General features: G+C 44.4%; 1 long non-coding RNA gene across 2 annotated transcripts; it reads right to left on the reverse strand.

Moving 5' to 3' along the window:
• Window positions 1-450: 450 nt before the first annotated feature.
• LOC125238859 lies at window positions 451-13,558 on the reverse strand. 2 transcript variants are annotated; one of them, XR_007178478.1, is made up of 6 exons: window positions 13,111-13,558; window positions 10,053-10,140; window positions 3,530-3,642; window positions 2,947-3,070; window positions 1,451-1,572; window positions 451-518 (listed from the first exon to the last, which is right to left on the reverse strand). It is a non-coding gene; the product is annotated as an uncharacterized LOC125238859 (long non-coding RNA). The 2 variants fall into 2 exon arrangements; XR_007178477.1 differs by lacking the exons at window positions 1,451-1,572; window positions 10,053-10,140.
• Window positions 13,559-14,492: the final 934 nt, after the last annotated feature.

The raw sequence follows: 14,492 nt of genomic DNA on the forward strand, positions 1-14,492 counted from the left end.
AGCAAATCGTTTTGACAGTTCATAAAAAGAAGCTGATTTGACTAGTAGGAAAAAAAATAAGCCTATTGGGTCACAGCCTTTAAGCACATCTCGGACACTGGCGATCAATTATATGAAAGAGGCGCGTTCCTAGCACACAGTCTAAGCTCGTGTAGGAGAACGATAAAATAATTGATTGATTGATTGAACGCGTTCCATGCTTGTATGAGTGAAATATGACAGGTCGACTGTTCGCATTTTTGACAGGCGGTAACTGTGAGGTAACCGAGAGGGGGTGGGCGGTTTATTATGCTGTGCTTTAAGTAAGACCTGGACCAACAGTGCGGAGCGTACGGCCGGGGGGGGGGGGGGTTGACTTGCACGCCGCGCCCCGCTGCACGTGCACGCCCAGTGTGACCGTGCACTCAGCCCTTACACTAGAGGGGATCGGTAATAAATAAAATGCTGGCGCACTATTCAACAGAACGGTTTATTGACTTTGTGAATCATTTACTTAGCGGGGGGGCGGGTGTCGAGATCTGCGGACAAAACAATACAATATGTAGCACATTCCGAAATCAACGACGTCAACTAGTCGTTGTACATAGTTTCTTTATTAATATATAATATACATACATATGGAAAAGATAAACTAGAATTTAAAGACGCCGAAGCAATACTCGTCATTAGAAAAGGCGCCTTTAAAAATGTAAGGGGCATTGTTGCATAGAAATTCTGAATTTCGCGCTTTTTAGTGACTATTAGATTTGCTTGACCGGTCTATGTACAGTTACAGGGGTATAGGTTCGCTATATCTATAAAACAATCGCAGTCTTGCGCAGCTGCAGTGCAGAGTGTGACGTCTCGCCTTGCCTGCAGGCAGGCCACTTAAAGGCACACCAGAGAGTGGAGCACCTATACGTTTCTTGGAATTCCAACTAATTCCAGATCACATAGTCGCTGTGGTCGAAATCGGTCATGACCTCATGACAGCATCAAAAATATTCATGAATATTTGTTTAGGTCAGTTATTGACTGCCAGTACCTTGCCTGCAGGCGCGTGGCCCATCTTGACCCCTCACACCTGACCGAGCGAAGTCACTCACCTTGCCTGCAGGCGCGCGGCACATCTTGCTGCCTCACACCTGACCGAGCGAAGTCACTCACCTTGCCTGCAGGCGCGCGGCCCATCTTGCCCCCTCACACCTGACCGAGCGACGTCACTCACCTTGCCTGCAGGCGCGCGGCACATCTTGCTGCCTCACACCTGACCGAGCGACGTCACTCACCTTGCCTGCAGGCGCGCGGCCCATCTTGACCCCTCACACCTGACCGAGTGACGTCACTCACCTTGCCGCAGGCGCGTGGCCCATCTTGACCCCTCAGACCTGACCGAGCGAAGTCACTCACCTTGCCTGCAGGCGCGCGGCCCATCTTGCCCCCTCACACCTGACCGAGCGACGTCACTCACCTTGCCTGCAGGCGCGCGGCCCGTCGTGCCGCCCTCACACATGATCGTGACGTCACAGACGACTTGAGATGACTAACGCCTGCAGCAGGAGGACGGAGGCGGTTGGCTGACAGGCGGCTGGTCTGTATTGACAATTTCTCAATATTTAAACTTATGCATTTTATGGGCTATCAGAAAAGAACATTTAAAAAAATCTAAATTGAAAAAGAGTCGTTAGTTTAGAACAGACCGTCTGACAAATCAAATCGAAATCAAAACATCAAAAATCATGTCTGAAGTCGTACTTGATTCAGTGATGGAAGCGACGTCACACCTCCGATTTACATTTATAAATGACCGATTTTCTCCAAAATGAATACAAGAAAAACATCGAAAATATTTTAGGTACCTAAGTTCCTGAATCATTTTTACAGGAATGGTTTTCATTTTGAAATTTCCATAACGATTTTCCGGAAATATGAAATATTGTCAATTGCGACCCACCATCACACCTGAAACTGTGACGTCACACATGAGATTGTTTTTGACAGTCGACCAAATCTTGGTACTAAAACAGGCGCGAAATTCAAATTATCTATGGGAATCAAACCTACGCCTCGACATTTTCATTCCACAAGTGTTATGGCTCGTTGATCAGTGTATAAAATTTAATCAACGTCTGTTTAGAAAGGCACGCGCTTTATGAAGACAACAGGCCGGTGAGCCCTACATTTTTCAACTTTGCCGCCTTTTTAGTGCCACACATTTGGTTGACCGTCTATCTAAGATAGATTTGAACGTGTTTATGTGACGTCACGTCACTCACCTGTCCTGCAGGCAGGCGGCTGCCTTGGAGGAGGCGGCAGCCTTCTCACCTGACCATGTGACGTCACGGACGAGTTAGATCTGAACAGGGCCGGTTCTAGGGTAGAGCGAGTGGAGCGGCTTGCCAACCCATAGGAGGGGCGCAAAATGGCAAAGGATAAAAAAACAACCTCAGGCGGGCGGCTGACCGTATGACGTCACGGACGAGTTGTGAGCGGCTGGGATGTCCGTGTGACGTCACGGGCGAGTTAGATGAGACTGCTTGACCTGTAGGCTTGTGTCTTTTGTACTATTAGTACATGTACACTAATAGTACAAAAGACACGATTCTCTGCAGACCGAATTACTCCCAAATGATTCTGCTCTCTAGTACATTTAGTACACTTACACACGCGCAACAGAATGGGAGCGAAAGGAGCGAAGAGCCGAGGAGTGACAAGGACAGCCAAGCGATCCATGTGATCCGACCGCAACCGAACTAGAACCGACTGACTCGGACCGAGAGCGCGCGAAAACGGCCGATCCGCTCTCGGCTAGTACGAGCGAGCGTTACTGCACGCAATTGATTTGTCTCTCGCTCTCTCGTTGTACTACTGTACTAAATGTCCTAAAAGAACGAACTAGTACACTTCGGAGATCGTACTAGTTGGGAGCGATCTTTTCAGCGAACGAGCAGGCACAACTCTACTGACCTGGCCTGCAGGCGGGCGGCTGGCCGGGCGCGGGACGGCACACGAGCACGGTCTTCTTGCCGCACGCCGCCGTGGCCAGCGCGAGCCACAGCAGCAGCGCCAGCCTCGCCAGGACCCATGCGAACTGTGGGGTACAATCACTCTGCTGTAAACCCAATTAACTAACATTAAATAACCACAATACAACATTTTAATTTTGAAAAAACCCATACATGGCTATCATACATACATGGCTAAGAACACTTCCGTTCCGACTAAGTAAAACGAAAAATGCCGCCCTCTGCATTACAGCGTTTTTTTTATAATTCTGTTATTTTTAAGGGTGCGTACCTGCATGTCATTGATATGTCGTAGTTTTTAATTTTTTTGTGGATTTACCTGATCAAGGCATCTCTGAACCGTAGGCCGCGCGGGGGAGTATAGTGACTGGTGACTTAACTGACCACGAGATTGTACGTGGTGGAAGGGGACTCACTATGAGTGGAAAGCTGGAAAGACGGTCACCAGTACTTAGGCGGGGCAGTGAGGGGGCTACACTCCTGTGGGGGCTGTACCCTTGTGGGGGGTCGGGGGGGTAACTCACCATGAGTGGAGAGACGGTCACCAGTACTTGGGTTTGCAGCCGCCGGGGCAGCGAGGCGGGCTACAGGCCTTCTTCTTGCAGCACGTGCTGCAACCGTACGCTTGGCTTATGACCTGCCGACAAGCAGAACACGTTTGTAAGGGACAGGCGCCCATAACCACTACGGGATGTTTATTTAGTCATTGTAGACGTGCCTCGAGCGAGGCAGGTTGCTTGGTCGAGACGAGACAAACCCACACACTGCGTCGGCCGAGGCAAGTCTATAACACTTTTGCCGCGCGAGGAAAAGGAGGTGAATACATACGTAAATTTTATTACAGACCGCAGTCCGCAACCCAGAACATTGTATAAAAAATTTGGCAGTTTCATTTTGACAGCCTGGGCCCCATTTCTCGAAGCTACAAGTTACAATTTACAAGTGGTAGTCAAAGTCTAAAATGACAAGTTGGAAAGAGACTTCCGCTTGTAACTTGTAACTTTCAGTTTTGAGAAATGGGCCCCAGGGGCCCATTTCTCGAAAGGTACAAGCCTTGTATTACAAGTGCGCGAACTGTCAAATCGTATGGGTTGTCATGGAAACACACTTGTAATTACAAGGTTGTACCTTTCGAGAAACGGGCCCCAGATCTGAGAATTTTTTCACGATTTTCGTCTTGATATCATAATAATACTTTACTTTAATTACGATTGACTAAATAACCATCCTGTATTACAGGGGAAAAGCCAATTTGCGCTCTAGGACATCCAAAAAAAAAAGTACGAAATAAATGATGTGATTTACAAGTCAGAATCAGAACATAATACATAGGTAGTAGAATAAAGCAAAGTATCCGTTCATCTGTTAGCTTGTCAAAAAATTAAAATGTGTTAAATAATAACCTTGGACTTTAAGTTGAATTGCACATGATGCCCGATTCTCGCAACAGACGAAAGGATTCAAGTAAGCAGCTTTCTGGTTATCATTATCATAGTAAGTAGTTGTCGTACGCGTCTTTCGATATTTTTTTGGAATGTCCATCCTATAGGCAGTGGCGGATTCCTAGCCAATGCCACGACACCACCACTGCCTCAAAACTCACTAATCTAGCTTACAACTAATCCGCCACTGCACATAGGCTTCGCAACAAGTTGAGGTTAATAATAGAGAATCGATGGGAACAATCGCCCGTAAACGTCCTCTCTATTTTCGATAAAAACAACAAGTAAATGCAGAAATGAAAATAGAGAGGACATTGGATGTTGCGTGCCTCAGCTTACGATGCGATACCTATCCGCAGCCGCGGCGACACTCCGGCAAGCAGCAGAGCCGGCAGCAGCGGCAGCAGCAGTTGCAGCAGCCGCGCGCCTGCCCGACGAGCTGCGAACAGGCTGGTGTACAGGCGACAGGCTGCGATGTCAGGCTATAGGCTTTGTACAGGCTACAGGCTGCGTTGTTAGGTCATAGGCTACGCTGCCAGGCTAAAAGCTGTGTTGTACAGGTGACAGGATGCGTTATCAGGCTATAGGTATACAAGAAGTAATCTGTTAAACACAGTGCCGGATCTATAGACTTTTTGACGGGAGGGGGAGGGGGTTCAAAAAGTAAAAGAATCCGAATTAGGAGCTGCTCCTGGACTTGATATTCGGGTCTCGACACAGAAGAGAGGGTGGTAAATCAGATTTCGCATTCTCGATAAAGACCACTCTTTGGAATGTCCATCCTATAGGCAGCGGCGGACTCCTAGCCAATGCCACGACGCCACCACTGCCTCAGAAACTCACTAATCTAGCTTACAACTAATCCACCACTGCGTATAGGCTTCGCAACAAGTTGAGGTCCTTGAGAGACAGAATGGGAACAATCGCGCCAAAACTCCGGATATTAACATTACTGAAAATATTTATACACAATTTGATGTATTTTCATCACAGCTATCGCAATCGTTTATTATTTTTCAATTTAAAAAATTTAAGTGAGCCCCGTTTTTTCACTCTTAGGGCCAGTTGCATCAACCACATTTGACAGACACATCATCGTCACGCAGCAGACGTCTATGGAACTTGCCATACTATAAAATTTAACGAATGCTTTAACGGTGACAGACGTTTTGGTGCAACCAACCCTTAGTTTAACAAAACTAACGATCGGGCCTGCCTGCCTGCCTGCCTGGTATGCCTGCATTACATCAAACTGAGTAAAAAATGAAAAAATCAATAACGTCAATATCCAGGATGAAGAATGAGTGTTACGATAGTCCGCTTTAAAAAAGGCGTTGTTGAATGTTGCGTGCCTCAACTTACGATGCGAGACCTACTCGCAGCAACCCGCCGGCTGGCAGCACCCGCGGCAGCAGCGGCAGCAACAGTTGCAGCAGCCGCGCGCCTGCCCGACGAGCTGCGAACAGGCTCTTGTACAGGCTACATACTGCATTGTCAGGCTACAGGCTGCGTTGTCAGGCTACAGACTGTGTTGTACAAGCTACAGGCTGTGCTGTACAGGCTACAGGCTGTGTTGTACAGGCTACAGGCTGTGTTGTACAGGCTACAGCACTGACTTGGTTGTGGGCTACAGCCTATGAACAGTTTCAGTACGAAAACCAAATGCATTACGACTGACAACATGGGAACGTAGCCCTGATTATCAAAGTTCGACAAAACGCCCGCAATTCTGAAAACATAAGGCCCAAGTATGAGTCTAACTTTTTTTTTCACGGAACAGTGCCGGATCTAGACTTTTCAATTGGGGAGGGGGGGGGGGGGGGGAAGTAAAAAAAGACGAATTAGGCGCCCCTTAAGACAAATTGCCCTATTTGGAATGTCCGTCCTATAGGCAGTGGCGGATTCCTAGCCAATGCCACGACGCCACCACTGCCTCAGAAACTCACTAATCTAGCTTACAACTAATCCGCCACTGCGTATAGGCTTCGCAACAAGTTGAGGTTAAGAAATAATGTTAAGAAATGTAACGCCTTTTCCGTTACATTGGGAACAATCGCGCGAAAACCGTCCTCTCCATTGTTGTCTCTGGATATTAACATTACTGAAAACACTGATACTCAATTTATATTCAGGTCATAGCTGTCCCAATCGTTTTTATTTTATTTGAGTGAAACTAGTTTATCACTTCAATAACTAAAAGTAGCAGTTTTTCAATTTTAATTAATTGTCAATAAATGTGACAGAATGTAATTTAATGGTCAAACGTGTCGGGCACTATTAAGACTTGCCTTATAAGTCGAAAAACAAAAACTAACGAACGCGTCATACTTAACTATAACTACAATACACGGCTAAAAAAATCAACGTCAGTATCCAGGCAGGCAATTATGGTCGCACGATAAATGATATAAACATCAGGCCGTCCCTATCGCACTAGGGACGGCCCGATGTTTTATCATTTATCGCGCGACCATGATTGCCCTGCAGGTTGAAAAATGAGAGAGTGCGATAGTCCCCGTCTAAAATGGCGCTGTGCGGTGTTGCGGGCCTCAACTTACGATGCGATACCTATGCGCAGTCGGGGAGGCAGCCGCGGCGACACTTGGGCTTGTAGCACTGCCGGCAGCAGTAGCAGCAACAGTTGCAGCAGCCGCACGCCTGCCCGACGAGCTGCGAACAGGCTCTTGTACAGGCCATGCAAGTTTCCTTACGAAAACTACAGTCTTCGTCTTGTCAGCATAGCGCATCGCTGATAAGGTGATGAGAACGCGGTCATTACTAAGGGTCGAGAAATCTGTCCGCCATTTTGAAAAAAAAATACCATAACATACGACCTGATGATAAGGATTTTTTAAGGCATAATTAAACCGTTTTTATGTCACGTCAAAAGCAGCTTTTGAACTTAAACACAGTGCCGAATCTAGACTTATTTCGAGGGGGGGCAAAAAGTAAAAAAGATACAATTTGGCGCCCCTCTTGGACTTGATCAGCTCCCCTCCCCCTCCCCCCTAGAGCCGGCTCTGATTAAAAATGACGACCGTTTTTCCCACCCCTGTTAATTACCCTGATCGGAGGCTTGGATGTAATTGATCAGCGTCTAACGCCCACCACACGTCAAAACTTGCCAATAACCATGATTTCTTTAATCGTTCATACATATTATATCATAAAGACTCGAATTAAAATTGAATCGAATGGAATGACAGCACGGCCTGGCGGTCAGGGGAAAAAGGCTCATTTACACATGTTTTTCGATTAGTGTGAACTGTGTGTCCGCAATGTAACTAACGAAAATTTGAGAATGCGATTATACTTAGTTACTAACTATAATCGCATTTTCAAATTTTCGCCGTCTAAATGAGCCTTAAGGCAAATCCGCCACTGCACAGGTGCCAAATCAGCGTTCCTATAGGCAGTGGCGGATTACCAGACACTACGGGCCACCACTGCCGTCCGCCATCCGCCACTGCATATAGGCCTCGCGGAGGGGACTCACGCGGCGACACTATACGCAGCCGCGGCGGCACTCGGAGCGGCAGCACGGGCAGCAACAGGGGCTGCAGCCCTGCACCTGGCGGACTACCTGCAACAACCAGCCCACATATAGCAAAAAGCCGGTAGTGAAGCCTGCGAATGACAATCGCAGCTCTTCGCCAAATGCCCACAGTTTCAATTTTAGCGAGCGATATAAGACGTACAATATTCAGCTCATTTCTCATTCCAACGAAGTCTGCATGATAAATAAGACATGTTTTCGTTCTACCGGCAGCATTACGCTCGAGAAAAATAGTGTTAAAAAGTAAAGTATCAATTTAATTTAATCTGGAAGACGAAATTCGCTCGGAAAACATATGTGTTCACTCGAAAATGAGACCTAGCTAGATCGATCTTTATCTTCATTAGAGCAATTTCCGAGATCCTTTCGTTTGGGGCGAGATCCACAGCGGGCGCCTGTAACTGACCAATTCTTAGCTTTTTTTTTAACTTCAAGGGAAAAATATTAATATACACTTTGTACAGAGAAAACTAAAAGTTACAAGTTACAAACTGAAGTCTCTTTCCAACTTGTCATATTACACATTGACTAGGTACCACTTTTGTAAATTGTAGCTTGCAAGCTTCGAGAAATGGGCCCCTGCAATAATAGTTACTTTTCGAAGGGCGCAAAAATATGGAATCCGCTCTATAGCTTTTCCAAAACGACCGTGTCAACAGACAGATATTTTTGCGGCCACCCGTACTGTAGAATTATTGCAGGTGACTATCTACCCCCAACGTTTATTGAACCCCCATAGGCAGTGGCGGATCTAGCAAGCGCTACGGCCTCCGCCACTGCCTTTACGTCTACAGCCCGATCCGCCACTGCTTATAGGTGTCGCAATAAGTTGAGGAAAATCTAATACACACACAAGTAAAGGAGAGACGATTTCCACATGGATTTTCTCAGTGTCTGAGCTTTCTAAATATTCTTAGCATATTAGAGCGATAGGACGGGAATAAAACTTAACTGTATCCATTTTATATTACAATATTTTATATGGATTAGAAAAAATAATTGGACTTTGAAAAATTCGAGTTATGTATGGAGTGCAGGCCGACTTAGACCTAACCATTACTATTAAATGAATAAAAATAAACGGATATGTAGTTAAATCTATTTGAAATCTGGACATAAAGTTATATAAGTGTGCTATAACTATAACTCCCTGCGAAGTTGCATGTATCGTTTAAATAATAAACTTCTACCCTTCTTTTACCCATTTACAATATATTGAAGTTTTCGCGTTAAACATTTTTTTTCTCCTAAATGTGAAATCAGAACAACACGGAACAGGCATGTCCTTCAGATCTTTAATTGAACCCCACGTTGCATATGCTGCTCGCACCGACATTGCGATGTGTATAATAGTGCCAGCGCCAGCTCAGTGCCAGGGTACGAAAATCCATGTAAAAAACTTCTCTTGTTTATACAGAGTGGAAAAACTAAGGGCCCTGGAGGGAAATTAACTTTCATATTTCATTTGTTGTTAGGGTGATAACAGTTATTTGTTAATATACAAGGGGGCAAAGTTGTATTTTAACGCCGAGTGTGGAATTGAAAAACGAGCAAGTGAAAGGATTCTATAGTTGAACCACGAGCGAAGCGAGTGGTTCGAGAATAAAATCCTGAACTTGCGAGATTTTTAACACACGAGAAGTAAAATACATTTGCACCAGAGTGTAACACAAAACTTTTCCCCTCACTATAGCGAGGAAACTACAGCGCAAAAAATGCGTTTATCACTGCTTCCAGTAGTTTCACAGGTGGTAAATCATCTTTATTACTAGATTCACCTACTTTTGTCAATTTTAAAGCAGTTAATTTGATTTATTTCAAGGTCAAATTATTTTACCCACTAGTGGATAAAATGCGTTTTTACCCGCTGGTATTAAAGGACAAAACACGTGTTTCCGAGCTAGTGAGGGGAAAAAAACATTGTGTGTAACTCGGAGCGTAAGAATATTGCAAGTTGTCTGCAAGCGTTTGCAATAAACTTTCCGCCCGTAAACACCAGAGCGTGTTTTTCCACCTTGTACGTGTCTACAGCGTGTGGCCTCAACTTACGGAGCGATACCTAGCTGCAGCAGCCGCGCGGACGGCGACGGCAGGGCGGGTAGCAGCAGTCGCAGCAGGCCCACGCCGCGGCCGCTATCTGCGGACAACCGGCCGCTACAGTCACCACCACACACCGGAGCCAACGGGCTCTCTCTGGTTCCCATAAAGTCTTAACCCCTGGAACGCCGTTGTCAAAAATTTGCTTCCGAATTAATAACTTTCAATCTGTTAATTACAGTTTACATTGCCTGGGACTGATCTGGAACAAGGCGTTTGAGGGGTTAAGTGATAATGTAGGTATCGTTTATCCACATTTTTTTCAGAACTAAGATGAATCATGATTGATGATAATCTGGCAATCATTATATTATGACTTTCAATCATTATGTCAAACAAAGGGATCCGATGCCAATGGGCTCGCTTATATCTTAACACGCTTCTTCAAACTTTAATAAATTACAGCTCAATTCAGAAAAGCCGGCACGAATGGAACAGATTAGCGAATAAAACAAAGTTTCGTTTATTCCATTCGTGGATCCAGGGGCCGGGGGATAGGGGTCAAGGGAATGCAATCCTGGAGCCTGGGTTGGTTATATACAAATTGACCACGTTTCCCAAAAAGCCTGTTTTGTATACGTAATCCTATAAAATTAAAAGTATTGAAGTACAAATCTATACTGAGCATGTCTGATCGATGGTTTGGACTCCTATAGGCAGTGGCGGATCATTGTACGAGTAAATGTAAATGCCACATCCACCACTGCCTTTATAATTAAGTCTGCCTAATCCACCACTGCATATAGGTGTCGCAGTTGAGTTGAGGTAAAAATACACAAGTGTATGAGTCGCTTAACTTCAAACAGGGGAAAACTTATCGGTACTGATTTGGTTAATAAAAGGGTAATATGCAGGTAACTAGAATCAATTTGCAATGCACGTTACAAATATGAAACAAAGAAGGTGTGCTACATATGCCTATCTTTAAAAATTGTTTTTTCATAATTATATACCTAAGTAAAACATGGAAAGTTTGATTATTTTGTAATATTAGATTTAACAACAAAGGTTTCTCGGTCAAAGTAAATACGAAATTAGAAAAACTAGTATTGCCTTGGGTGAGCTAACTCGCGACCTCTGGATCAAGTGGGCGAGTTTAAATCTCAAATTTATTCTAAGTTTAGCGGCATCAATTGCCGACGTTTCTGCTTGTCAAATAAAATTTTATGAAAAATATATAAAGACAAGCAACTTCTTTGTGTCATATTTGCAAAACAGTTAAGCGAGTGCATACTGTGGCCTCAACGGAGCGATACCTATGTGCAGGTGCGGGTGCAGCAGCAGCAGCGCGTGCAGCACGGGCAGCACGGCGTGCAGCACGCTCGGGCCCCCCTCGCCACCTGCAAGCAGGCCAGCACGTCACCACAGACACACAGACACAGAGCACCGGCAGCACGGCGTGTACCACGCTCGGGCCCCCCTCACTACCTGCAAGCAGGCCAGCACGTCACCACAGACACACAGACACAGAGCACCGGCAGCACGGCGTGCACCACGCTCGGGCCCCCCTCACTACCTGCAAGCAGGCCAGCACGTCACCACAGACACACAGACACAGAGCACCGGCAGCACGGCGTGCACCACGCTCGGGCCCCCCTCACTACCTGCAAGCAGGCCAGCACGTCACCACAGACACACAGACACAGAGCACCGGCAGCACGGCGTGCACCACGCTCGGGCCCCCCTCACTACCTGCAAGCAGGCCAGCACGTCACCACAGACCACACAGACACAGAGCACCGGCAGCACGGCGTGCACCACGCTCGGGCCCCCCTCACTACCTGCAAGCAGGCCAGCACGTCACCACAGACCACACAGACAGCGCATTATGAAAGAGCACGGGCAGCACGATTTGTTCACAGAATAATAGAATTCTCAAAATTATGCTAGCAAAACTAGTCAGGTAAACAGTGACGGTTTTCAAAATAATCCAACTAAAACGAACTAGTGTTGGTCGTAGGCTGTACTGTCCCTAAACGTATTAACTGAACAAAAATAAATAGTTCTTTATCATTATCACAGTAACTTTCCCCCACATTGCAGAAAACCGCCAGATAAACACAGACGTAGTCTCCATAGACATAGAGTTGTGTACCTTTTGGTGAATGAGGTTGCTAGAGGTCAAAAAAACGAGTTAGTGGTTATCAACACGCATGCTTTGGAGTTGCAGGTGTCTGTTAGCTCCGGAGACCGCTTATCACCTGGCGGGATGTATGCTTATTTATTACCGTTGTATAAACAAACTTACCACACTATAATTGCTGAAAAAAATGTTTATAAACTGCACACAAGCTACAGAAATAGGCACAATAATATAAGTATAAATAAATACAGTCGCGCGGTCTGGCAGCAAGTTATTCTTATTCCTTTTCTAGAAGGTAAATAACATGAAAACCATAAATATATCCAAACACACTGTCTTCACATGAAGAATACCTATTTGAAGACATAAGAAAACTCACATTTCACGAAAGTACAATTTAAGATCTTAAAAAGGAAATTAGATAAAGTTAAAGTTTTATCAGTGCAAAATACGGTTTTAGGTATTAAGTCATAATATAAGTGTAAACTCTAGCCACTCAGAAACAAAAAGGTCTCTCATTCAATTCAAAGTTGAATATTCATTTCCACAAATCAAAATTTACATTGGTCTTGACACTTATCTTACGATGTCTGAATGGCGGCTATATACGCCACGACTAAGTTTCGAAGACTTCGACCATGCTAACCTTCATGCCAAGTCTTACGTCAAGGATGGTGCTATTTGCCAAGATACAAGAGGCATTTCGTAGTCTCTTCTATTTAAAACTGGAGTCAAATTAGATCCAATACTTTCAATATTTGACGTTTGACATTTCCATAAGAGAATGATGATTTTTGTGACAATTTTCACCACTCCTCCACGCACTTTGCTAATAGGGATTACTTCCAGCCAAATTTGACTCCCTGCACAAGGCTACCATGGTCACAATCCAAAACTTTAGCACATAGGAAAGTGAACAAAACTTACTTCGAAAAGAATGAAAAGTAGCCACCAGAGCAGGAGCCCCGAGCGATTCATCTTGCTGCTGTTTACCTGTCCTGGTTCATTTTCCGGTTTTTATTTAGTTTGAAAATTTGGGGTTTGCTGCCCGGCGGGCGTGATGGCCGAACTTCTTTTGTTTTTATGTCACAGAAGATACTTGAAAGGTTGAATTTCTTGACGGCGGTCAATGGCCAGTGAGGATGGGATAGGAAAAAGTTTTAGATGGTTTGGCTTTTTAACAAGGTTTTATTGTAGGCTAAAACCAATCAGTGTTGTTTGATCAAGTGATAAATTGTTCAAATTCATTTCATTGCGATGTAGTATTTAAAATCTGTGATGTTTAAAAGTTTGGAAACATACTTATAATAAATGCATAATAACTATAAGTACCTATATACCTTACGAAGAAGTGAGAAAAACTTTACAAAATTTTCTTTTTTGGTAAGACACATAAATAAACTGTACTTGCTAATTGGTAACTAAATTTGTCTGTAGTCCACATTGAAAGCACTTTATTTAATGTAATATTGGACCTTATTGGTCACCCTTGGTCCTAAACCTCCCCAGTGGGCTGACAGGCGGAAAGTTGACAGTCTGCCACCGGTGACAAGCTTCAGCCTCGAGCAGCATGCGGCGCCCTAGCCCTCCCAGCTCTTCACACGGCTCTTAATTCAACACAAACATGTAAGTACTAGTGGCTCCGTCATCTGTAGAATCAGCCATGTTAATTTTTTTAGTAAAATCTGTATTGGAAGGTGGGCATTTTCGCGAGAAAAATCACCAAAAATATTTTTTCTAAGGTAGGTCAATTTTATGTTTTTCCTACTCAGAATCACGAGCCCTTTCGATCCAGGACAAAAACAAGAGACAAAAAAGTGGTCTCAAAATTTTCTATAATTCTGCATACTTTCTACTTTGTAACCGCTGTATTTATGCTAAAAAATATCAATGAAGAAGCACTGATATAGATTAATTATAATAATTACTATAATATAGTATGTATTATACCTAGTTACTACAATCTTAGATTTTAAAGATTACTACTAGGTTTAAGAAACTGTAATATTATTAATTTGAAATAAACAGTAAAAAAAAAAAAAAAAAGTCTTTGCAAAATGGTAACGAAGTGGAAAAATTAAATTTTGGACGCTTTTTTCACCTATTAGGATCGAAAGGGCTCGTGATTCTTAGTAGGAAAAACTTTAAATTTACTTATTTTATCTGTGTGGTGACGGGTTAAGAATTTCACCACCCCCTTTCTTCCCGTGGATGTCGTAGAAGGTGACTGGGATATGGGTTAGATGGTGGCGTAGGCGAGGCTGGCAACCTGTAACTGCAATGTCACAGTTTCGTTTTCTTTAAACCCA

The sequence above is a fragment of the Leguminivora glycinivorella genome, chromosome 24 (assembly GCF_023078275.1).
Source record: "Leguminivora glycinivorella isolate SPB_JAAS2020 chromosome 24, LegGlyc_1.1, whole genome shotgun sequence".
In the NCBI taxonomy this organism is placed as follows: Eukaryota; Metazoa; Arthropoda; class Insecta; order Lepidoptera; family Tortricidae; genus Leguminivora; species Leguminivora glycinivorella.